This window comes from Echinops telfairi, unplaced genomic scaffold (genome assembly GCF_000313985.2).
Source record: "Echinops telfairi isolate 266 unplaced genomic scaffold, ASM31398v2 ScPeMD7_443;HRSCAF=831, whole genome shotgun sequence".
In the NCBI taxonomy this organism is placed as follows: Eukaryota; Metazoa; Chordata; class Mammalia; order Afrosoricida; family Tenrecidae; genus Echinops; species Echinops telfairi.
Window position 1 is genome coordinate 17,885,359 of NW_022104341.1, and position 1,278 is coordinate 17,886,636.

Genomic DNA, 1,278 nt, shown 5'->3' on the forward strand with positions numbered 1-1,278 from the left:
AGGAGCCGGGAAACCAGCCCATAGGTCTGCCTCATAGTCTCCTGGTCTCACCACTGTTCTGTCTCCTTGCCTTGGCCTCTGGGGCTTCTGGTCTCAACCTCTGCCACTCTAGAACATTCACATGGTGAATGCTCTCCTTTTCCAATGGTCCTGGGATTTGTCTCTAAATACCTGCTTCAAAAATAGCTCATTCTTAAAGCCAGTGACAATGGTAACTAAAGCTTACCAATCCACTCTATTAGCGTTACCCATGTCACATTTGCATGGTGCCACCTGGTCATTTAATGGGAGTCACCGAGACATAGATGTTGTTAGGTTCCCCAGTGTTGGTTCCAACTCATAGCAACCCTATTGCAACAGGCAGAAACACTGCCAAGTCCTGCGTCTCATTCACAATTACTATGATGAATTCAGGGATCAGCAAACTCCCTGAGGGAAGAGCTAATCATGTCCCTCACAACAATTTAAAAATTATTTGAGAGCCATAAATCTATTTTTACAAACAATTCAAAGCACTGTTATCTGAAGAATATGTTTTAAAACTTTTCAGTTTGACTTGAGAGCCACATGTGCATATCAAACGAGTATGGTTCTACCGCACACTTTGCCGATCCCTATTTGCACCTATTGTTGCAGCCACGGTGTCATCGGTGTTGATGAGTGGCTTCCTCTTTTCTGCTGCCTCTCTATTTCACCAAGCAAGATACCCTTTTCCAGGGCTTTATCTCTCCTGACAACATGTCCAACGTGCAGGAGTGGAAGTCTCACCATCCTTGCCTCTAAGGAGCACTCTGGCTGAACTTCTTCCAAGACAGATTGGTTTGTTGCTTTGGCAGTCCATGGTGCTTTCAGTATTCTTCGCCAGCACCAGAATTCAGTCTTCTTCATTCAGGGCCCAACTTTCACATGCATATGAGTTAAATGAAAACACCATGGCTCTGGTATGGTACATCTTAATCCTCAAAGGAACCTATTTACTTTCAACATTGCTTGGAAAATATGGTCTTGGTGATTCTAAGGAAGCTGGGGATTGCATGATAGAATTTTGCAAGACCAATGACTTGTTCATAGCAAATACATTTTTAACAACATGAAAGGTCATTATACACATAGAATTCTACAAATAGAATGCATAGAACTCAAACTGACTACATCTGTGGGAAGAGAGGACAGAGAATTAGCTCAATATCAGTAGCCAAAAAGAGGCCAGGGGCTAACTGGGGAATAGACCATCAATTTCTCATAAGTAAGTTCAGATTGAAGCCGAAATAAATTAAA